This window comes from Plutella xylostella, chromosome 10 (assembly GCF_932276165.1).
Source record: "Plutella xylostella chromosome 10, ilPluXylo3.1, whole genome shotgun sequence".
Lineage (NCBI taxonomy): Eukaryota > Metazoa > Arthropoda > Insecta > Lepidoptera > Plutellidae > Plutella > Plutella xylostella.
The window spans coordinates 5,990,875-6,016,505 of NC_063990.1; the positions used below are offsets into that span (position 1 = coordinate 5,990,875).

General features: G+C 37.4%; 1 protein-coding gene and 1 long non-coding RNA gene across 3 annotated transcripts in view; one reads left to right on the plus strand and one right to left on the minus strand.

The window, feature by feature from the left end:
• Window positions 1-8,032, minus strand: part of LOC105387247 (5-hydroxytryptamine receptor) — a 41,963-nt gene extending 33,931 nt beyond the window's left edge. The window contains exon 1 of one of the 2 annotated variants that reach the window (XM_038117765.2): window positions 7,861-8,032. The gene's annotated coding sequence lies outside the window, so the exon portion shown is untranslated. Of the gene's footprint in view, window positions 1-7,856 lie in introns of both variants that reach the window. The other variant, XM_038117766.2, reaches the window with a different exon arrangement.
• A 5,802-nt stretch (window positions 8,033-13,834) lies between these two features.
• Window positions 13,835-21,128, plus strand: LOC125489075. Its single transcript, XR_007266726.1, has 2 exons — window positions 13,835-14,088; window positions 20,810-21,128. It is a non-coding gene; the product is annotated as an uncharacterized LOC125489075 (long non-coding RNA).
• Window positions 21,129-25,631: the final 4,503 nt, after the last annotated feature.

Consider the following 25,631-nt stretch of genomic DNA (forward strand, 5'->3'; position numbering starts at 1 on the left):
TACGTGGCTATCAATAAAGCCTTGTTATCGCCAATGTCAACACGCCCGCTGACTGCTGCAGATTTCATCGACTCGGCTTGTTCCGACAAAATAACTACAGCCAATAGTTGTGAGCTTAGACAGGATGTTGCGAAAATAATTTATTGTGTCCGTCGGATGTGGGTCACAAAAATCGTAATTTTAACCAATGTGTTTATAATACCTAATGGTGATTGGATGACTTCTTAATTATGTTTTTGTGAATTCCAGCGATTGGATAATAAAAGTCTTTATAACCACTTGTGTGATCGCTTTTAGCTTACAACCGTTTTTTTCGTTACGCTTTATGTTACAAAATTTTAATTAGGTAAGTATTTTTAAAATTATTTAGTAAGAAAACTCAATATCCTATATACTCAATGATTGAGTTTTTAGGGTACAGTTTATTTTCACCTTACAAAGATAATTCGTTATATTTAGATTACGGCTAATGATTTTTGGAGTAGTAATTATGTCACATGTTCATTGTTACTAACACATTTTTATGGATTTTGCTATCTGAAATATAAATGAATTATTATTATTATAAGTAATACCTACACATTTTTTTTATTATAATACCTAACATAAACATTAATTATACTCTGAAACAATCATTGTTTCGCCTGTAGATACCCCTTCAGTTTAGATAGATTCCCTCCACGGCTGACTTATTTTTCCACCCTGGATGTGATCAAAACACGCTGCGATGCTTTTCCTATTAAATTTAAAGAGAAAAATGGGTGTCTGGGCGGGTGCGGTGTTAGAATCAACTTTGACTCTTTTGGGCACTAGATAGTTTTAAAATTTCTTATATCTAACTACCAGTAACAGTTACATAGAGTTTTTGTAACTGTCCATAACTAGATAATAAGTAAAAAGGAATTACGCGACTGTTTTAAAAGTATCTTGAGATAAGAGCAAGAAGGTACTCGCGACAAAAGTAGTAATAATATACCTCAGTGTGTGCACTACACCCAGCGTTATGTGTAGTGCACCTGAGAGCATCTTCAGTACTTTTAGTACTCTAGACTCTAGATGTAGCCATTACTAATATTATTTACAGCAGATAATAGCATACGAAATAAAGTGTTCTGACTATGAGGTAAGTACACATAAGTAATAATTATTACTTTATTTTTATTGTATAAGTATGTGAAACGTATATTAAAAAAATAATGAATATTGAGATTCTACGGTTTTTAATATAGATAGCATGCCATTGTTCTTTTTTAGAGAGCTAAAATAGTTTCATAAACAATACTGTGATGTCCCTCGGTCCATTAATGGTCGAAGCAAAAAGCTATTGTTGATGCTTTCATGAAATAATGGCCTTTTGGGTATCGAATGACACACATAATCTACGCCCGAAATACTTACTCACAGATATGAATTTTGGGTGCCACACAACCAACTGTACTGTAAGTAAAGTGTATTATATAAATTTATGTATTTACATATTTATATTTAGAACAATTCACGTTAAAAAAACAGTCTACTTATACGATTCTGATTCATATTTTCCGCGGATTAATCATGTACGCATAAAACGAAGCCGTAGGTATACCTGCTATCCGATCTCATAATCTGCTTGATCAAAAATTCAACATGGCAGTCTTGAGACGAGCGACTCAAATTGCGGGCCCCGGTTATTGAATGCCTCGAGAATACCACATAAATCACTTTTCACATGTCGACGCGACAAAGAAGACATTCATTTGCGAATAAAGACAGCTTTATAGAGATGTGATTTTTGAATTATGTAAGCCTTCTGAATTGACTAAGATGGTATGTATGTTTGTGCGATATTTAAATATTCAACGCAATTTCGTATAAAACCGCTTACGAATTGCCATGAATACCTATAGAAATGAGCATTGCCGAGGTTTGTCCTCAGTTCTCTGAATACTTTGTCTCCATTTCTGAACTGTAGCACAAAGGCCGGCGGACCCCCAGGCCGGCTGGCGATGGCGTATTGGTCAATTATTGCACGTGTCACCGTGTCAATAGCTTTCATTTTCCTTCGCCACGGTCGTTGAGCCCCAGCACCGGTGCAGCGTCCTCTGTGTGAGAACATTTCAGGAGAGAGCAACTTCAATTTAGCGCTGAAAGAGTGTTGTGGACGACTGAACGACCGCTGTCAGAGCCGGCTCCACTTTCCAGAGCCTTTGACGAGTTAAGTGGCAGTTTTATTTGTATTTTCTTTTAACCGTGAAATTGCATTTTGAGTGGACTTAGTGCAGCCGTGTCGGGGATTTATCCCCTGTGTAAACTGTCGTGTAAGTCGAAGCTGCGGGGCGGGCGCGGGGGCCGGGCGGGGACTGACCGCAGATTGTTCTACGTCTCAGAGTCCAATGGTCATTAGCAAGGCTTTTGTATGCGCTTCGGTAATACCAACTGATTGCACATTTTGCAACAAACGCAGTAATCAACTCTCCTGTAAATTATTATTATTAGAAATTCATAATTTAAACCCACAAGGAAATTCTGTGTGCATTCCCAGGATGGTGAACTGATTGTCTCAACTAAAGTACTTAATCCTTTTTTAAGGCGGAAAATAGCGTGAATAAAATGCAAGCATCTGCTTACGAATAAATTTAACTCAAAGCGGGTGGGTTTTAAGCCTAGTAGCAGATCCATGGATGTTATTTAGTTTGTTAGTTTAGTTTGTATAGGTGACATTAGTCCAAGGACGATGATGATGACGATGAAGGTTTAGTTCAGATAAAAAACTAGCGGTACTCGTATTTGATTCGTTACCTTATTAATACCTGTCTCAAGAAGTCAAGATGTAGTGTGAGTTTTCTCTCAACAGTCAGTCTCTCTCTCACTCTCTCTGTACTCTTTGAACCTCAGAGTTAAGTACTTTTCGTCTGACCTTTTGCTATTATACGTCTTTCTTTGTTATAATTTCTAAGCTATAAATACATTGCGCGAGTTTCCTAATAGAATTTATGAAATTCTGCTCGTACCGATCTAGACTTCTTTGTGTCGGAGTCATTCTTGCCCCATTATAGCGGCTCGAGCTCGCTTTGAACTAAAACTGGGGTAAGATCCGTAAGATGGCGCTAGTTAGCGCGGGCCGCAACCGCCTCGCTTCCTGCCGCTTTCTTTCTTGGTATTTTTAATTACATTGCGATTTATTAATCAATTGTTACTGTTATCCTTTGATAAAGATCGTCTGCCTGTTGATTATGGAAAGTTGCCCTATGGAAGATATTGTAAGTAAGTAAAGTAAGTTAAACATTCATTTAAGTATGTCCGTAAACTCCATATGTTTTTTATGGTAAGACCAATATTGTTTTAAGTAACTTCATAACTTCAAAAGCTAGAAGTTCGAGCCATATAATACCTAGGTAGTCGCTAAGCTAAGAGGCATGTTACACACTCTGTAAATAACGGAATTCTCCGACGCCAGCTGTACTGCTCTTGGACACATTTTTCCAGCTGGAATTTAAAAAAAGAATACAAAACTCTTCGCAGCTGGACTGCAATCGCCTGCATTTTTAAAGCACACACGACGAACGTGCTATTCGTTGCACAGGATATTACTTAGAGCTAGTGCGGAGTTTATTGCGTTTACTTTCAGGACACTTCATTAGTTCTTGTATTTGGTTTGTTTATCGTAGTCGAGAATACAAGAAACTAATACTTCAAATAGGATCGATTAAGAAGTTCAACTGGATTAAGCAGTATGATATCAAGTATATCAACCAATACTAACACTCAAGTTCTCTCATAGGCTTTATTGGTCGATATTCAAAATGAAGTGTCTCCATAGGCTGTTTTTAATCTTAGGGACAAGTACCTTATTTAATGCAAGAAGAGGAAATACTATTTATATGTATAGCAATAAAAATAAAGTGCCAAATTTTATTGAAAGCCTCTAGCATTCAACCCAAAACTTTTGGAACTATAAAAAGAAGCATTATCTATTACTACGTCACCCACCTCGCCCGGGGCTCAAATGGCGTTCTTTGAAAAAGTAAGTTAAACAACAAAAATCCGTTTACTGAAAATAAAATATTATGAACATAACGAGTATGTATGATGATGAAAGCGAGATAATAATAATTTTCTTAATGTAGTTAATTATTGATGATATCATCGGCGTAAATCACTATTATTAAAGCATCTGTTTCATGTTTGTCGTTGACCACTTTTTATTAGATATTAACACTCAGACAGATATGTAGGTATCGGATACAAAGCCGTAAAATAGCCAAAAATACGAGCACCGGCTGACGGATATAAAAAGATACGTCGCGGAGATGTCTACTAAGTATTTAATACACATTCTTTAAATACAAACAGAGTACAGTGAGCTCTGAGAATAGGACTTCCGATTAAGTCCTTATTTTATACTATACATAAACACAACTACACTTTGAATTTGTAAAATTTTATCTTTTAGTTCAGCTTTCATAATTTTATTTACAATTAAGTTAGGCTTCAGTAAAAATATGGTTAATGAGATTCTGTCATTGCTGTACTTATATTACTAGCGCCATCTGTTGACGAGTAGGAAAGTCGTGTAGATCAATTTCAAATAAATACTTGTAATACTACACTAAAACACTTATTGTTTTATTTGTCTTGATTCTAGATCTAGAATATAAACCTGAAAGATAGCAATAAGCCCGCCCTCAATTAATTACATCCGGACTAGACATAGCACTAGCGAGTGGCGACAAAGTGAGAACTAACAATTAACAGTTTAAAAATGTCCCTGACCAATGTTCATGCACTAGCTGTAGTGCCCATAATAATCAGATTCTTCAATACATAATGAGAATAATGGAGTCATAAATAGCATAATTCAGATCTAAATATTCTTGAACTTTACCCTTTATAAGGCAAAAAAGTTAAAATATATCATTTATCATGGTATAGATCATCATCGTATAGAGTTCTAAATAAGGAGACTTTATTTCAGCCACTGCCTATATAAAACCCAAAATCAGTCCAAATTTAAAGACAAGGAAACAGGTACACTTGTGTGTTCACAGTAACACTCGAAGTATATGCGTAGGATGAATATGATATGACCATGCCAAAATAACAACATGACTGTCTTTCCAATATATAAATATAGATACTTATGACGAAGTATTCCAAATTCATCGTCATAAATACTATGAGTACCATATGACTCGGTATTGTTTCAAGGTGAAACACAGTTTGCGAAACATCTGTTGCGATTAGTTCCGAGTCATTCTGCTAATATCAGTTACAAATGTTACAATACAACGTACTATTATTACTATACAAGGACAAATGGACGTGACTATATAGTAAAGGTACCTACTATATAGTTAGTTAGTCGTCGCTCACGTAACGTGAGATCGAGGTATGGGAGAACCGTGATCCATCATGCAGCTTGTTATGCTATTTTTAATGGTCCAAACAACGATATTTTAAAACGAACTAGATGGAGTGTCTTCACAAAATGAACGTCTCGACAAAAAATTACACCCTACTTCTACCACTGAGCTCTTATTTTGAACTAGCTGTTCCCGCGCGCTTCGCTTCGCCTTAAAAAGTTTTCCCGTGGGAATTCCGGGATAAAAAGTAGCCTATGTTCTTTCCCAGGGTCTAGACCGTATGTATACCAAATTTCATTCAAATCCGTTCAGTAGTTTTGGCGTGAAAGAGTAACAGACAGACAGACAGACAGACAGACACAGTTACTTTCGCATTTATAATATTAGTTAGGATTAGGATAGTTAGGATTAGGATTAGTTCGGTTAGGAGATTGGTGACTTTATTCATAGGTACAATGGTTGTCATTAGGTTGAACTATAAACTGTGTTACAGTAAACAAAATGCGGTCAATTTTTTGCTTTGTTTTTGTATATGACACACCATCTTATTCGTCTATTGTTAATCTAAGGGTCCAAACATCTTTTTCAGTATTTTAGAGTTTGGGGTTTGTCTGTTACATCTATTTAAAAAACTAGCTGTTCCCGCGCGCTTCGCTTCGCCTTAAAAAGTTTTCCCGTGGGAATTCCGGAATAAAAAGTAACCTATGTTCTTTCCCAGGGTCTAGTCCGTATGTATACCAAATTTCATTCAAATCCGTTCAGTAGTTTTGGCGTGAAAGAGTAACAGACAGACAGACAGACAGACAGACAGACAGACAGACAGACAGACAGACAGACAGACACAGTTACTTTCGCATTTATAATATTGGTTAGGATTAGGATAAGTGTGTAGAGTGTAAGTAAATACGTTAATGTGCAAATTGATATCGAACGACGAATCGCAACTATTCGTTTCTCTGTATTTCTACGAACATGCAAGTGTTCGAGCGGCAGGTCCTTCATGCCAAATAAATCCCGTAGAAACCAGATGTGACATTCTGACCAGACCAGATCTGTCTAAAGGTAAACGTCCACCTATCAGTATCGTAAGTATCGCATCAAACGGATTCCCATAAATGTATGGAGTAACGGCATCGGTAATGCCGATGAAGTGGACGAACTAGTGTGTATTTCTATACAAAGAATACTGAATGGGATGCGTCCGTTGCTTACGATGCTGAATGGTGCTGGACGCTTACCCTAATACAATGTATTGTAGATCATGTTTATCAATTATTTACTCTTTTAAAAGTACGTCTATCAAAGTTATGTTTACCTTAAAAGATTTTCACACGGATAATCAAATTTTTATAACGATTTTGAGTTTTTTCATATTTAATTCTGATAATTAATAATAATACGAGTTTATTGGTTTATGCTAGATGCATTCGAGAGTGTGGAAAGTGAGTCCTTCTTTAAGGTGGAGAAAGAAGGACTCACTTTCACTGCTCACTCCCTCATAGTAGGGACAGTCAAAACAATATTCCAAGGTCAATGTTTCTATTAGAATACATCATAATCTAACGAAACTTTTACGTCGTCGTTATCAATATTACTCGACTTGACAGCAAAATAAAATTAAACTACAACGGCGCTGCGTAGCACTTCGTAGCTCGTAGCGAGGTCTGCTACGGGCTACGACGCCCCTCGTAGCACATTCACTCCTGTTTCGCAGAAGCAATTACAGCTATCCATCGATTAATTTAAACGGTGCTGAATTCAGCTAGTTATTATTCATGTCATTAAATTTTATGGATTTCATCGTGTGATTAAATCATTAACAATTAAGAGAGAATAGTTGAAATAATAAATGAATATGAATATGAGAATAAAATACAGAGTGGAATTTCTTGAGTGAACTTCTCGAAACCAGGTCAATGTACCCGTCATACAGAACAACTTTAATTAAAATTATGGTGCCAATTCTGAAATCGCACTGTGGGGGTATTGGTACCATAGATTGTACCTAGTATAATTTCATTATGAATCAAATTTCCGAACGAATTAAATTGTTGAAAACGCTAGCTAATTCTTTTTTGTACACAGTGTCGTATTTTTTCTCTGACCCATTGTATTCATTTTGTAAAGCTAAAGAATTTGCGTAAGTATTTCCATTTTGTATTTCTTGCTGAAATTTTCACAGTGTTTTTCAATTTTAGTTTCATAGAGTGAGAGCTCATAATAGTAATTATTAAAGAGCCATTAATTTGAACGTGTGATATTTCCCACTATAATCATAAACGTATGATAAATGTAAATTGTTGCAAAACACCGGACTCTGTTTGGGTTTAATTAAACAGTCCGTCTGCCCGTGGGCACATTAATTCAACAAGTTGGCAACACACTCGCAACCGAATTAAGTGCTTTACGTTTCTGCAAAACCGCTCTTTTTCAACTTTACCTAATGAGTATAACTTTTCATCGCGCGTATCTCTAGAATCAGGGGGCATCAGTTGGGTTCATTAAAAGTGGTACCTACGTGGGGGGTTCCCGCGGTGCCGGCGCAAGCTGGGTGCATCCGATATGGAGTAGTAGTAGTACGCGCGTGTTGCGTGGGGGCGGGTCGGTCACCTCGCGGCTCGCGGGTCGAGTGGCGCGACTCGGCGCGGCGCGCGCTCCCGGCACAGTGCGGGCCGCGCCGCGCGCACCGCCCCCCGCCCCCCGCGCGCCGCGAGACCCTCTGACGTCACGCCAGCCTCCCGGACCCTGGATCGCGTCTCTTCTCAAAAATCGCTAGGTATTGTCTGAACAGCGATTCCATTCTTCGCGCTACAATGAACCCGCGGGCCCTTGCTCGAAGGCCGAATGCATTTTCATAACATTCTTTCAGGTATTTCACTGAAATAACAAACATAGCGGGGATCAAAGGAGGAGTGCAGGCGTTTCTATGGGGTGTTACAAAGTGGTAAGTATACTAAGTAGCACTACTACTTACGGAGTCACCCCATGTCGGTAGTAAATACCATATTTGCAACATCCTCTATAAGTATACTAGTTATGGGTCTACTTAATTAAGGAATTACTTAACAAACTCTGTAATCGTTAAATCACTAATCGCTCATCAATAAAATTCCACAATCCTTAAATATAATAGTTAACCGTTAACCTAAAAAGATCAAAGCTACATTCATATAGTTTAATAAAGTATCGTATAAAAGGGAGGCAATAAACATCTAAAGCCAATATGTCCGGGATACATCATTTTCAATATATCCGCAGTTATTCGTTTACTCCCAGGACGGAACTCAATTCGGAGTAGATACGTATACACGTACATTCCACTACACAATAGCTATCAAATATTTACGGAGAATGTTAGATACAAACAGATTTGTGTGTCATTTTGTGCTATGAGGTTGATGTTATCACAGTTTCTTTATTCTTCATCTTTAGATTACCAACTTATTATATCGAGACAAAGAAGCTGACAAATAAAAACAAGTCCTGTAGCGGCTCGCAAAATCAGACAACTGCCTCAACCCTCCGCCTGAAATGACAACGTTAGTTAACTGAAAATTAGCCTACACTCTGTAAAATTTGCATAACACTGAAACTTTAGGGCCGGCCAAACCGAGTTAGCGGCAGCTGGCTCAGCATTTTGATATAATGCTTTGATAAAACAAAGAGATGAATTAAATTTATGATTTTAATACGAGCAGCAACGTCGATGTGGGAACGATATTGTACTCGTATGCAGCGGGTTTAGTGGCGACGTCTCGTGCGGCTGCCGCTTCGTTGCACACGTAAGTGGCGCTTAGAGATTTCCCAGTTGGGATTCTCAGTGCAAATGGTTACGTATTAAACAACATTTACCTATAACATTTCCGAGAAACACAAAACGTAACTTTGTTAAACCATCATAATATGTAAATAACCAGAGCTTTATATATTGAATTCTACGAATTTGGTTGACACGAAACGTATTACACGTAATGCCCATCACATTTTCGCGAAAAAGATAATTTTCCTCAACCGCTCAAAGCTCCAGGACAATACGTGACAATACCGTACATTACACAAAAGAAGGGGTTGCTGTCATAAAGGCTTATTTAAAATTTCCAAGCCGTAAACAGCGGAGCGGGCGTCGACAAACAATGGCAAGTGTTGAACAATGGCTCGCTTGCGACGTCACGCGCGGGTCACGAGTTAGGAAAGCCAATCAGCTCTTTTGTCAGGCATTTAATCCACTTAAGAGTTTTGATGCAGTCCGGGTGCCCTAGTGGCCATTGTAGCGGCGGCGGCGGCGGCGGCGGCGGGCCGGTCCGAGCGCCGCTTCCTCCACCATTCCGCTGCCATTGTCTGGGAATATACGCGTGGACGGCCGCCACCAGATTACTACGGCCAATTAACGTGACCTGCCATTGTGTGCTCTATCACTCCTAATTAGGCGCTGCCTGGATTATAGGGTTGGACAGCTGAATAGTGTAATAGGTGCTTAGGAAGATAATATATTAGTGTGACCTACTGTTGTTATTGCCAGTAAGCCTTGTATTAGTTTAATGGATCAGGGATAGTAAAGGTTGATATGTGTTAGCCTAGGGACTACTACAATATTATAACAGTAGCTAAGCGTGGGAAAATCCAATATCAAAATCGTAATGCCCTGTTATGCGTTATTTGCTTCCATACAAACGAAAGACTTTCACGTTTATATATTATTAGATATTCGTAATATTGTGTGAGTACAAAGAAAATCTGTGACAAAGAAGCCGCCTGCGGGATGTGTCATAAATATCTTAAAAGGCAGCAAATGTGGCTCCGCGGGTGTTCGCTGCCTCATAAATAAAGGTGATTTGCGCTGCGCAATACATAATTTTTATTGCCCCATTCGACATGTTTGGACACAATTCTGAGAGCCATTAGTTAAATTCAGAGCGAATCAACCTGCGCCTTAATTAAATCATTAATGAAAGTTACGACTAAGTGATACGTGATACTCTTGTTTTGCCACAAACTGACATAGAAGTACTTAGTTACTTTTATGAGCGTGAGTTATTATTACCTACTCACAATCTAGAAAATAATGACATTTTTAAGAGAAACGACTGTCAGCATTTTTAAAATTAACTACAGTTAATTGACTAAATGTATTATGTACCTAATAGGAGGAAGGTTCTAAAACTGTGTTACTAGTTAGCGCGAGTAACGCCCTTACATACCAGAATAACTTACTGAAATTATAATACCAAACACTGTCGGTAACCAATAAATAACTCTATACGTTTATCAAATGCATTAGTCGTTATATTCGTGATAATACCTCGGATCAATTGATAGCACAGAATCGATATACAACTCCCAAAGATCTTTGCCGCGCCACACATCCGCATCTAAAGTGGAGGCTTACAAAAATATAGGCGCAGATATAAGATAATATCAAAATTATGAACTGTAAAATGTATAAATCATGCACTGAAAAAATTGTCGGAAAATTTTGTATAGTTACAAATCCCAACCTGAAACCCTTCCAAGTATACATATACAGGGTGTTGCAAAATTGGTATATCAAGCCGAAAAGGGTCCACACAACTCGTTCTGGAAAAGTCATTGGCGATGTCAGATTTGGGCGCACGAATAAAAAAAAGTTCCATACAAAACTTAATCCATATTTTATTTGTAACTTTTTTGACAACCCTGATGATTGTTTCTGGTAGCCCTGGTACCCTACTTCCGTATAACTACAAACATGACATACCAGACGACCTTATACGCTATAACCCTAGTACCCCACTTCTGTATAAGTATTAGATGCACTATAGCACAAGCACGCATCTCCTGGCGGGCGGACACGGCTCAACCACCCTGGTACCTACCTACCATTTTTTTTTACGTTAAACGTGGATTTGCACTAGACAAGCCTTAGATACCTAACCAGTTGCCTACTAATGACTTCATCAAACGAATTTCATACCAAAATAAATACCATAGATAATAAAAAAATACTACCTACGTACATTAAATAAAGATAGGTAACATACCTCTTACATCCAATAGTAGGTAAGAGGAAAATCCTCTGGTAACCGTGAAATAACGCCGGCCGTCACATTGATTTTGTTTATCATTATTAACACTTCACATTACAACTGAACTTGGACACTTAATTGTCCTTTTACTTTTCACTCCAAGGTCTACCATACGATATTAGGTTTTTCACTACACTTTTAAAGATTATGCTTAGATACCTAATTATCGCCGTATCAAATAACACAATCAGGTTGTTTATGAACTCTCACTTCACATTACACGGATTACGCCACCAATATTACGCGAAGAAACCCAAATAACTAATTAAATTAGCATAACAATGCTTCGCGGTGCTATGCGCCAGGGCAACTGAACTGATTGAGAGACCGCCCGGCCGGCGGCATTCCTTTGAGTCCTTTGATTTCAAATTTCGCGCCGAAAATATTGACGCGCCGCGAACCAATCATAGCGTCACTGAGGAAATGCAGTTGTGTTGACAAAAGGCTTAGCTTTAAGGACGAAAATGCATGTTATTATGCTGTTTCTTTCTATTTCACGCGAAGGCTATTAACAACGAAAAGTTTTATCTCTTTCTTACGCAAATCATCATATTAACACATACATAGACAATTAGACATTAAAATACTTTAAAGTAATACAAATAAAGAAGTATCTATCTCTCTTTTACTTCATAGATAAGTTATATCTTTTTTCTTTTTCTATCTTAATAATGTAGTTACTTTTACTAGGACAATCTGAGTTCATTGGTTCTCAAAGTTTTTTCAGGTAAAGTGGATACCGTAGATACGTTGAGGTAGGTAAGTACCTACTTCTTCTCCTAAGCGTGTCGGTGAAAATATTAGAGCTGAACTAGGGTTTGTCACTGTCGTGTTGGTATTGGTTATGATTATGAAGGTAAAAGTACGTATTAAAACTCATTACTCACACTATGAAAGTAAGTAGTAATTCACTCAATCGAATCGAATTCGTGAATAAAATACCTACAATAGTACATTGCACATTGTTCTGTTACCTAAGTGGTGAAAGCTTATTTAGAAGCAGAGTTATCCTGCAGTCCTACATCACCAATCAAAATATTCCCTCACGTCACTGTGCTATGAAACGAGCTCAATGCCTTTTTTCATGCAATTCTTTCGGTGATTATCAGTTTGAACAAGCGTCGCGTGGCGACACTGGCGACTGACTACCAGGCTACCAGGAGACCATTATGCGCTGCTCGCGCGCGAATTCTTAAAGTTGGAGAGCCATTGGTCAAAAGTAATAAATTTTTATTGGTTTTTCTATTGGTCAAAACTCTCGTCTCTCTTTTTATCTTCTTTCTATCTTTGTTTAATAATGGTTTAGATAAGATAGTGCCTATGGGATACCAGAATCAAATAAATAAATTACCTGAAACTAGCTTTGGCAGAACCCGATCGTTGGGAGATATGATTAATTAGTAAGTAAAGTACACACACCTGCATTGACCCGTGTGTTGCCCTCGCGATTAACAGAAAATCAGTAGGTAGGTAACTATGAATAGGAAATACGTAATTCTTCTAACTAGATCAAAGAAGTTCCGCGGCGCGGCGCGGCGGCCGGCAGCGTCAGGCGGCGATATCAAAGCCAAGGGCGGCGGCTTTGACAAATGCACATTTTGTTGTTATTTAGGTACTTTGATTTAGTCACATTGCAAACTTTTAAGCATACACAAGTGTAGTGTAGGTAGACTGTGTAATGCTTTTACATATTTCTGTCGCGAAATGTTTGTTGTAAAGACAGTTTTTAATTTATTTAGTACCTACTATGGAAGAAATAGGTAGGTAAATTTATTGTGCGTTAAAACCAAGTGATAGTGGGTAAGTGTGATTGTGTTTTGTGTTTATCAGAATATTCGGGATGTTGGATGTCGCACGTAAGTACCTACCTAGTTACACGATTAATTTGATTCTAGGCTGTAGTAGGCAATTGTAGGTACCTATGACGTAAATTATCTTAGTTTTAAATTTCCTGAACACTACATGTAACTACAAATTCTGTTGTGAATTAGTTTTCCCTACTTTTAGGGAAAAGAGAAAATGGGGTAAAATGGCAATTATTCAAATTTTGTGCATGATGTCCTAGTAACAGAGACAGAGTTCATTGACATGTAGGTCAGTGGGTCTTGTAATCAGCTGTTTTAGGGTTGTTAGACCACTTTTTTTCTGCGTGATTTTTTGAAACTTCAATCGTCAATAACTCGAAAACGGTAAACTTTTTTGAAATTCTGATTTCAGTTTCGGGCTTAGATATAACATGCTGCACATGCTGGTTTCGGCTTGATATACCCTTTTTGCAACACCCTGTAGATTATAGTTACTGGTTAAAATAATATTTTATCCAATAGTTAAAGAATTTGTTATCGATACAGCTCCATTGATTAACTTCATCATCTATCATTCATCTGTGACATTTAGGATGAAACTGTTTGCCCTGGGAGGTGGGGGGTTATACTTATCTCTTTTGTTTACTATACTATATCTACCTATGGGTAATTCTTGAAGCGTAGAGCGAGCGTTTAGAGCGAGTCGCCGGGCGCTGTGCGCGGCCGCTACTTATTCTGAATAATATGAATAAATTTCTTCACTTTTCGTTTGTTTTAGGAAATTGCTTCTGCCCTCGACTGGAAATAAATTAGCACAAGCAAAGAACCACCCTGTATGTGCTCAACTTTTTAATGCTGCTGGTGTCTAAGCTGCTATAGGTAATTTAAAGTATCTAGTACAGGGTTTTGTGTACATAAGGTCAAAATCACAGAATGTAAAGATTTTAAGTTGTGTACGTAAACATTTGGATAACAGTCATATTTACGCATCTATAAGTAGATTGAATTAAACTGCGGTTACGCTGACAATGTTATAAAATGCGTTTATGTATTCAATGTCATCAAACCGCAGCGAACGCGATCGGCTTTCAAAGTCAAGAACATGATTGTGTCACTAATCTTAAGTATTTAATAATACACTCAAACAATGAAAAAGTTCCAAGTACTACGAGTATTGACGTTCCATATACCTATCACCGAAACTTTTTTAATGCTCGTGCGTGGTTCTCGTGAGTGTAGTGTCCCGGCGAAAGTGCATATAGAGAATAGCCCCAACCGTTTATTATTATACAGAGTATCATAGAAGGCGACACAAATCAGAAACAAAAACATTATGTAGTCCGCCATAGCCAGGATTTATTCTAAGGTGTAATTTCAATACAGTCACACGAATATTAAAAGTGCCAATAACTTTCCGAGATGTAGAAGAAGAAAATTCTGGTGGAACGTGGACTGGTACAGATGAAAATGAGCAACATTATACAACATAATTTTATCGTAAAACTTAGACACCATCAACTCTAAAGTCCAACCAGTTCCTGTTCTCCACTCGAATACTCGTTTGCTCTGCTACCCGTTATCGGTTCTTTGACATATAGGTACTATGTATTTCCGGATTACAGGCTGAAGCTTGCAGATGTTACTTTAGCCTTTCTACGAATTTGATGTGCAACGCATAATATCCGCACTTAAACCAAGCTTTAAAATAATGGCTATCTGAATATTCGTAAAAACGCCCGAAAATAATACATATTATGTAACTTTATAGCGGTAAATAATGATCAACATAAAATAAAAAAGTTTACGAATGCCCAAGTATATATCTTGAATCTTACCATATTTTGTCCGATAAACAGTAAATATATCATATCAGGCTTTTTGTGTTTTCCTGAGAATAATAAAATCAACTCTATATAAAGGCATAAAAAGTTAGAATTGTACAGTTTTGAAAGGAAACTGTTGTACGGTAGTGAAGGGTTGTGTTTACTCGGGACCAGAGGGATCATATTTCTCATTTTATGTTGGCAAATGTATCCGTTTTCTTCCATAAATAGGACATACTTTGCATTGCCAAATTGAGTGCGAGTAAAATACTTAGATGGAAAAGAGGTCACGCAACTCGTTAGGCTCAATAAAGTTTGTTTCGAACTTTTAGAATTTGTAATCCAAAGGCGCATAGGTACCACAATTAAATCGAAACAATGGTAGTCCTTGTTTAATAACTTCGCCTTGGTAATATTCTAATAATTTTGAAATGTTTTGTCAATTAAAATACTTACTGCCCCCTACTTTAAATTGCAATGTGTTATATTATTTTCTAAATTAACTATATCGTCATCGGCCAAAAAGTATATCCTATACATAATAAGTCCTTCTACTAACTAGGGGTACCTGGGGTGTTAGCCAGAATCTAATCATTGTTGAATCAAACATCATTGTACCATGTACATAATATAGTACCTTTACGTCAAAAAATTGCTATCGGTTCTTCAACTCATCTACTGTCACATTAGTAAGTAATATCTCCAAAAAATATTAGAATTAAAGGATAGAGTAGAGCGGGCTCAAGGATAGAATATTGAATAGCTTTTTCAATCAAATATAATCTTCTTTCTGCAATATTTTACGTGCGGATTTGTCATCAAGCCGCGAGATTAATTTCAATGACACCTTTGCCATTATGTTTTAGGGAAATAAGGGTCGAAGCGGGGAAGTCATTATTCTGAGGGCCGGAGCCTGTCGGAGCCGAACTCCAAAATCTAATATAATATCATTTTCCTAAAAATCGATAGATACCTATTTACGAACGTTCGTGTTCAAAATTTAATTTGAGATGGGAATTCATAGAAGGTAAAGTGCGCAATTTAATAATGTAGGTACCTAAGTAATTATAATAAAGGTTTGAACGTGAAGGCATTGAAAATTAATTGAACCGACGTAGGTAGGTAAAAATTGCCAAAATATTGTGGTGGCTGAATTTCTTACAAGTATTCTTATTCTCTGGGTGATACACATAGGAGCGTGACCTGCCTGTACTCATTGAAAGTAGGTTTATCTCTAAAATGGGAGACAGCAAACTTTCCTGGCGGGTTAACATTAGTGCTGTGGCAGAGAGGGTGATCCCTGTTGTGGTATATGATGACATAATGTGTGGTGATGTGTACAATTGTAGGTACGGTGGCCTGCGCCTAAAAGTATACAGTCGGAGTTTTTAAAATGGCGATCCCTGATGATGAAGGGACCAGCTACATCTGTTATATATCCGGGTACGTGTTGTGTGTGATGTGTGTAGCAGTGGTGTTTATGTGGATGTGCTTGAGCAGCATGTGAGTCTGAGATCGCTATTTTAAAAACTCCGCCTGTATACTTTTAGGCGCAGGCCACCGTACATGCACTTTTATATGTACATGTACACATCATCGATAGACGCAGCGGCAAAGCAGAAGTGTTCCAAACACCACCACCTCATAAACATAGTCAAACATTAATATTATTTCTGTTAAAGACTATCACACATGGCAGAGTCTTACAGCTTAATTAAATTATTTTTCAAATTCAAATTCAAAAGGTATTTATTGCCACTAAATGCACACCGAAATACAATAATACAAAATTAAATTAGGTTACTTAACTAATTAGTAATCTAGGTATATAGTGACAAAAGGAACAGTCTCAGACATGTTGCGAGTTGTGTAACAACAACACAACGCTGGTTTTCAGACTGCCCCTTATACTTAACTAAACTTAACTAAACTTAAAAGCTACTGGGTTTTTACTTTTTAATTAGAGTGGAGATCATGCATCAAAGAAACGATTAATGTTGTATAGTAATATAGTGTGTGTGTATTGGTACAAACAATATTCAATACCATTCATTTATAAAAGCAGAAAAATAACTGTGTTCGAATCAAAGATAAACTATTAAGATAACGCGTCCCTATTCCGAGGTAAATCACAACATTTGAAAGTAAGTAAGAAAAATAAGCATTTGTAACCATCAATATTGATTTGAAATATTGTCTTCTGTAAGAATATATGTTAAATTTTATATTTCTTAACACAGATTCATTGATAACACATTTATTATACTTAAAAAAATATAATACATTACACATGTCGATTTACCCTAATACCGAGGTAGGATTATGGTTTCTTCCATATACCGAGGTAGCCTGTTCCATATTCCGAGTTAGTCCTGTCAGTGGCTCCATGAGTGTGGCCATGAACGTAAGGAAATTACAATCGAAAATATCGATATACTTTTTTAACCTTTAAGACGACCGAATGGCGTAGTGGTTAGTGATCCTGACTACTGAGCCGAAGGTCCCGGGTTCGATTCCCGGCCGGGGCAGATATTTGTTTAAACACAGATATTTGTTCTCGGGTCTTGGATGTGCCCGTAAAATGGCAATAGGCCCGCCCCCTATTACATTGGGACTAACATACACTCTGGCGAAAAGTGGGTGCAGCAATGCACCTCTGCCTACCCCGCAAGGGAGTACATTAGTACAAGGCGTGAGTGCGTGTTTTTTTTTTTTTTTTTTTTTTTTTTTAACCTTAAAGTACTCCAAATAAATTTAATTATTCTAAATAGTAGTTAAAAATAATGAAAAGAATTAAATACTCTCCATTTATATTGGTTTTCGTGATAATTTCTATTATTTATGTAACATTTTCATAATTCATAATTGCAACTGGTAACATTGGCTAGAAAAAATATTCATAATGCTTCTATGATGTTATATGGACTTTTCCAAGCGATTAAAAAAAAATAGAGTAGAGATGGGGTAAATTGATGAAATAGTGTCAGTAATCGAATATAATCGATTATTGAACTCGAATGATTTAAACATTTTTTACTATAGTTTTTATCTAAGTAAGGTCTAAATTTTTTCCACGATATTTTATGTTCTTACCTAAATGTTTAATAGTTGATGTTACGTAACAAAAGTAGATGTGTAAGGGATGAGGAAAAGTATCGAATACTGCTTTTGTAAAGCACAAATACCTTATCAGTACTAATTTCCGATGAGTACCTAATGTATTTACCATAAACGAATATGATTATAATAAAAGTACCTATCTACCCAGGAATCGATCCAGCATCGATTATTTTTTCATTCAAGCATAGGTCGGAAGCAAGTTACATTGCACTAGGTACAACTCTATGGCGCATGCGCGCTGGACTGGAGGCGCGCTAGCGCCATGTTCAATTTTCCGCCGAAAAGTTTGCTGCTATTCTTTGAAAGTATTTTTGTTACGTCTTTACATTAGAAAACAAACATCTTTTATTAAATTATTATGTTTGTATTTGCAGTATGCAATTGGAAAATCGATAAGGTAAGCTTGTGTGCGAATTATTTTAGGAAATTACGTAAAATGGAAATATTTTTATGTTTTTATCAGTAATTTGGCATCAGTTTAATTACTAACCTAGGTTTTTGTTCTAGCGTTTTCGTTTTTAAACTCACTAAGTTTTGTGAAAATGGGTACCCACTTATAAGGATAAGCTTAATTCTGTCAACTATCCATACAATTTACCTACTTACTTTATTTTTCAGTGACAACAACAATAAAATGAAAAAATCAACAAGACCACTAAACCAAACATGAAATGCAGTATACAGGACATTCATTTATCTGGGAATTCTGGGATAACAATATTACAACGGCCATCAGACCTCGAAGTAGAAGGATAATGGAAATAAAATACAGAAATGAAATTAGGCAATTGTGTATATAAGTGTTATAAAAACTCAACCGTCGTGTGTGTTATTTTATTCACCCAAATAAAGTTTTACGTCTACAAATTTCTTTCTTTCTTCTTTTAAAAAGAGTAATAAGTAGTATCTATTAGTAGTTTCGTAAAGTCAGGCATATCTATCCAGACCCCTTTTAAATTTAGGAAGAAAGTCGCTAATTCATCTTAATTTTATGGTTTGATGACGGCATCGGATGACACTGCGAAGGTGTGATGTAGAGTCATATTCCGATTTCCGAGGTACCTACCTATGTAAAATGACATACTCCATATTAGGGGTTCAGCAAGTATTTTAAGAATCCATATTTCGAGTTATCAAATTATCGATTTAGAAACAACATAGATAATATCTATGTTGTTTCTAAATCGATAATTTACATAAAAAATACTTTATGTATGATTTGAGTAACATATTATGTTGTTTCTAAATCGATAATTTACATAAATAATATTTTATGTATGATTTGAGTAACATATTATGTTACTCAAATCATACATATAAGGTAGGTAGGTAGGTTAGGTATATCCAGTTTACGTAAAAGGCTAAGCCTCTTATATGAAGAATGATAAAGTGTGTAAATATATTATCATGTTGAAATTGAAACCTATCGAAATCTACGCTCCAAAGAAGCTGTAAAAAATACTTCTATGACATCCGAGGAAATATGTATATTACTTTTGTTGCTAAGTACCTTAAAAGATAGGGTCAGAAGTAGTCAGGACTAGTATGCGAGTAACAGGTTCAGTAAAATATCTTAAAAATAGATACTTACATTTCTGATAAAATCCGTATACGAGTATGTAATTGTAATAGGCATTCTACTTGAAAATTCCATCACAATGCCGTGTTGCACAATGCTTTAATACGAGCAGCTATCGGTGCCAATTTAATTCACGACACTGCAGACGCTCTCTCAAGTATCCATCGTTTTTCATTTCGATTGACGGGATCTTTAACTATAACTCCCTCTTTTCTTTAAGTAAAAAAGTTGAAGGCGAAAATAAATGAAAGCTGCACCGGAGTGCACCGGAGCTGTTATTTAGTAAGTTGACGCGGCGTCGCGCCGATGCCAATATCCGCGCCGTGGGGCGCCCTCTTAGCCAGGGCCGGACCCAGGAATAACGCTACGCAAATATAATTTACATAGTAACCTATGGTCATTCATATTCTTTGTATTTTTTTTGGTTTGCAAATATATGTCACTTCCTTGTGTCCAGTTCCAATTGACATGCTATAGACATCTTTAAAATTTTTTAGACTTGCGGCACAGGGGGGTCATTTTCTAAATCGACGAACGAATCGGCACGCTGAACACAACGAGATAAAGCCGTGGTTCGCGCTTCGCTCCGAAACTTCGGAACAACAAATATGCCGCGAGAACCACGACTATATCTCGTTGTATTCGGCTTGCCGATTGCATGATAGCCCTTCTTCGTTCGTTCGTTCAATTTTCGTAGTACCCTAAGGAAATTAAACAGTTAGAATAGCGTCAATCGGTTACTGCCCAGGTTGCGCTGCACGCATGTATATTACAGTTGCCACTCATCATCATGATCATCATCATAAAAGTAGGCACCCCCTAGAATGGAGATCGTGATCATCAACTTGTTCCTTTTATGAATGCAAGTGACTTCTCCCAATGCTGCCTCTGATTCTGCTGAAATACTAAACGCAGATTACTGCCTTCTTACGCAGATAAAGTACCTATTATAATTGGATTGTTGCCACGAACCTGATAGTGGCGGATTTAAAGTCTCCTTAAAAATACTTTTAACGCTATTTTTTAGTGTTTTATAATTATTTATTTTTAAAAATTAATATTTTATTTAATATTCTAGGTGTAAAATTGACAGACCGTGTCAGGAACACCGCACTACGCTCCCAAACCCGCATAATCGATGTTGGTGTCGAAACCGCGAAGCTCAAGTGGAACTGGGCCGGCCACGTCTGCCGGATGCACCCGGACCGGTGGGCCAAGATAGCGACCGAGTGGGTGCCGGGCGACGATGGGCGCCGGCGGAGAGGCAGGCCGAGAAGGAGGTGGCGGGACGACCTCGTCAAATATTTGCCGGATTGGGAGGTAGCCGCATTGGATCGGGATGAGTGGAAAATTAAAGGGGAGGTCTTTGCCCAGCAGTGGGAAAATAAATAGACTATTTAAAAAAAAAAAAATATTCGTCTTTTGTCCTGAATACAGCCCTGCTGCTATATGCCAGAAGGATTTCAGCAGCAGAATACTGTCGGAGCTTTTACTTACATTTGTGTACAGTGTACAGTGAGGGACACATTAAGCTAAGGACTTCAAACACCGACCGTAATGTCTATGTTGTAATAGTTACATTTAGACGGCAAGCATACAGCACTTGTACACATTTCTATGATGCAATTTACAGCTGCTGCGTTGGTTCGTTTTACACCTTTTGATACAAAAATAAGTTTGAAAATTATTGAATAAAGAAATTCGAATACTTCCATCCACACTTATAAACTTTCAAAAGAGATTGGGCACAAATATATGGAAACTGGGACCATCACCAATAGAAATGAGTGATACGTCGTTGAAAAGGTATTTTTTTGCAGAATATGAATAACGGAAGCGCTAGTCCTGATTTACTGTCCAATGAGGCGTTTGTTAAAAAAAAAAAAAGTTCCTTTTTGGAGAAATAGATGGCGTTGTCTGGGGTTGTACCAACTTTCAAACCCTCAGAACACACTCAGATCACAATATGTTATTCTGTGAGGCTAAAGGCACACATTCTCATCTTGTCTTGTAAGTATTTCTTTGGGATCTTATTTAGGATCATACAATAAATAAAAATAGAAAATCACAGTAACTTGTTGGGATTTTCAATGAAGAATTTTCCACCATAGACAAAAAACCGATTATAGAATGAGGCGTTTGTTAAAAAAAAAAAAGTTCCTTTTTGGAGAAATAGATGGCGTTGTCTGGGGTTGTACCAACTTTCAAACCCTCAGAACACACTCAGATCACAATATGTTATTCTGTGAGGCTAAAGGCACACATTCTCATCTTGTCTTGTAAGTATTTCTTTGGGATCTTATTTAGGATCATACAATAAATAAAAATAGAAAATCAGTTCTCGCACGCAGCACCCGTTCAAACGGCGCGCATAGAGAAAAGAACACTACGTGACGGCGCGGGTAGAACTATTCACAGAATACTTAGCACTATCCCAAGCCACATGCAGTCTGAGCCTCGAAAGGATGGCTCGCGCTACCACCCGACATTTAATCACAACTAGTGAGTTCTTATTCTGAGTTTAGTACTCTTTGCTTCTATGTAATTTTTGACAGTTGGTACACTGCGTTTTCACGCCATCTATCGGCTTACCCAAAAGCTCAACTGACAGCTGTCAAGGAAAACGGCTCATTAGAATAATCGTACATTGAAAGTTTTTATATTTTATTTCTGTAATTTTAATGTTTTTGTTATTTTTTCACATTCATTTTTATTTTTTATAACTAAATGATCATCATTAATTATAATATTATATTTGTTTATTGTCTCAGTAAGTAAACCCAGTTGAAAGTAATTTCTCCCATTTTAATAATACGTGTATTACGCCCTAACTGTCATCAGGAGAGAAAGTGCAATGCCATAGAAAAATACTTCCTTCCGACGAATATATTTCAAAATGGACAACTTATACGGATTTGTCGCCATAATACTTTTTTGCTCACTTGAAAAGAGCTATCCAACGATGTATGACTCATCGTTATTGGACATAGGTCCCAAAACGCCCATTGTCATTTGTAATAATTCTCAGTAAGTAGGATGTTTTGCAAAACTTCAGCAACAATTGCTATTTCTAGGCCAAGGCTTTGCAAACTTGTTCTTCAAATATGTATCAGGTGGTGGGTCGTTCTCCTGAAGGCCTGAAAAATAAGCTGCTGGCATTTACGTACTATGAAATATGAATAAAATTACAGTAATTGTCATAAAACAGGACTTTTCTTAATTTCAAATTTGTTTCTTTGCGTATACTTACTAAGACACTTTTCTCTGGAGTAAATCTAACGAACCAGCTCAATCAATACTCAAGTTCTGATACTAAAGGTAGTTTTTATAAAATGTTAACTCTGATGAAAGTGTGTTGGTAATGCACGCCTCATGAATTTGATTGTGCAAGTAAAGAAGTGGTACAGTCTGCCATGCGAATACCTCACTTGTTCCCAATACAGTGATTGTATTGGAGAGGGGCTAGATTTCAGCGTAACAGCTTTTACAAACGGTACTAGGTACACATCAACAGTTGGGATACTAAACCACTGTCACGTGCTTCTTACTTCGACACAGTCGATGTACTGAAAAAAAAACGCTTCTAAATATCTGTAAACTTCTGTACACATTTTTTATCCATGGTTCACTCGATGATTTTGCATTTCTTTATCCATACAAATTCGATATCCACGATATCAAGTGACGGAGATTAATGATTAAATTAAAGACAATAGATGCTCCAAGCCGCGATCACTATAAAATAAATTACCTTTCTTCCTTTATTCACCCGACACTGCCAAGATTCAGGACAACTTTGTTTACTTATTGTCTAATTTATAGGAAAGTGTTATAAGTTTATTACAACGGCACTGTCTCGTATCGTAAGGTTTAATTTAAAATATTTCTTAAATTAAAATGGTATTGATGATTTGATTAAAATAGGTATACTTACCGTTGCCTTGTGTCACAATGCGTTGCGTATGTGAAGTATTTGCGGGTTAGCTTAGATAATAATAAATAATAGAAATATGTGTTTGCTTGTTAGCCGCCATTTTATTAGTAATGAGACAAGAGGTGACCATAGACTACATAGAGGATGACCATAAACACATCATTCCTCCACCTTTAATTGTAAAAATAAAATATAACCTAAAAAACTTGTATACAAAAATATCATAGAAAATACTGTATAGAAAAACATGCACCTAATAAAATAACTAGCCACTTATCATGTCTCATCGTTATGACACATCTCCCCAAAGTCCCAACCCTAAAGTCGCGAACAGTCGTGGACGTTCAGTCGCCTTATCGCGACCAGTTATCCGCCGGGCGCGTCCACCGCGGCTGCAGCTGAGTCGTGCACCGCCTCGCGGCACACCGCCTGCTCCCTCCACGCACATCGAGGGCCTCGGCCTCTGCTGCACACCGCCTGCTGTTGATGACTGCGGAACATTCCTTCTTAGTGATTCAGCGGCCTGGCGCGCCTGTCGCACTCGCCGCCGCCTGCTGATCCACATCCGAAGTCTAGGGAAAGTATGTTGGCCGATTGCTCTTCGGGTATCTTCGCCGGTAGCTGATCGCGCGCCGGTCTCGTGCCTGTCGCTCGGTCCCGCCGCGCCTGCCCCGGCCGTCCTCGAAGTTGCAGCGAACCGCGAGCCTCTCGCCTCGCATCTCTCGCCCGCTGCTCCGCTTGCCATTTGAGACTTGCCCACATGAATTATTTCGCCCCCCACCAAATGTAACTTATTCACCTTTCACCCGTGGTGCGTAAATTTTATCCGTCCTCGTCGCCATTGAAGTATTTGCGGGTTAGCTTAGATAATAATAAATAATAGAAATATGTGTTTGCTTGTTAGCCGCCATTTTATTAGTAATGAGACAAGAGGTGACCATAGACTACATAGAGGATGACCATAAACACATCAGTATGCCTAACTACACACTCGGATGGCATAACTTTTATAAAATAAACTACTATGTATTTTGTATGGGTAGGTACTTACTTACTTAAGATGTAGTAAAATTGACCAAAAAAAGTATAAAAGTATATATTTGTCCGGGCTTCACTTAAGAAATGCAAATCTTTACGGAGAACTCCTCATAAAACCCCAGCAGAAATACCCGCCTCATTATTTCCAGAGCATCGTACGTCTAGAAAACAAGGAAGTAAATAACAAAACAAATTTATTTCTTGTGTGGGGAAAAAACTATGGCGAGCTCTCCGCAACTCTTAGCTCCAGAGCGGCATAATGAAAAACTAAAACTCCTTCCAGAAAGAGAAAAGTGCTTACATAAAGTACCACTTCAGTTGATATTAGGTCTTTACTGCTGTTATTTTGTTCCCGTATTCAACACCAAAAGACGTTTGATTACTTAACTCATCCGTGCACTGGAAATTCTTTACTAATATATTACAAGCTGTTCCCGTGAGCTTCGCTTCGCCTCAAAAAGTTTTCCCACGGGAATTCCGGGATAAAAGTAGCCTGTGTTCTTTCTCAGGGTCTAGATCATCTGTATACCAAATTTCATTCAAATCCGTTCAGTTGTTTTGGCGTGGAAGAGTAACAGACAGACAGACAAAGTTACTTTCGCATTTATAATATTAGTTAGGATTGAAATCTGTTAAGGTACTAGACCCTTACCTCCCCCAGCTCGCCATATCAATGTAACACCTACATTATTATAAATGAGAATATTTCAGTCACATTTACTAATATACCTAGTATTATCTATCTGTCGTTGACCAAAACTTGGGCTGTTTCGTCTCGTGCTGAAATATTATAGAATCTAGTAATGAGAACGAGTTGGCTCCTAAATTTACGCACGAAAAATACTACGTACTTATGTACCTGCACAGTACTTTTTTTCAGGCCTTTAAAGCCGATAGAATCTACCTACGTAGATTTAAATCGGTGTTG